The sequence below is a fragment of the Egretta garzetta genome, unplaced genomic scaffold (assembly GCF_000687185.1).
Source record: "Egretta garzetta isolate BGI_Z169 unplaced genomic scaffold, ASM68718v1 scaffold175, whole genome shotgun sequence".
NCBI classification, from domain to species: Eukaryota; Metazoa; Chordata; class Aves; order Pelecaniformes; family Ardeidae; genus Egretta; species Egretta garzetta.
The window spans coordinates 96,263-96,512 of record NW_009259860.1 but is presented as its reverse complement, the minus strand read 5'-3'; the positions used below and the strand labels follow the sequence as shown (position 1 = coordinate 96,512).

The window sequence follows — 250 nt, the reverse complement described above, 5'->3', positions numbered from 1 at the left end:
GGCGGCACGCTGAGGCCGCCTGCCCTCCCGTCGCCTTCCCCGGCCGGGACCCACCGGCCGCAGCCTGCGAGAGATCCCCGGCCAAAATTAAGAGAAGGGACCCTGTGCCTAAGGTACGCTGAAAGAAAGAAGGACCTCCCTCCCCGACCCTCCGCCTCGTGTGCCGTCACACACAAACGTTTCCGAAAAGCCCCCGGTAAATCCTCGTGCAAAAACAACGGCGGGAAGCGTCCAAGGGAATGCCCTCGTT

At 63.6% G+C, this 250-nt stretch overlaps 1 protein-coding gene across 1 annotated transcript in view; it reads right to left on the bottom strand.

The window, feature by feature from the left end:
* MLLT3 (MLLT3 super elongation complex subunit) overlaps nt 1-250 on the bottom strand; it is a 133,638-nt gene that overhangs the window by 132,849 nt on the left and 539 nt on the right. The gene's annotated exons all lie outside the window — the stretch shown is intronic.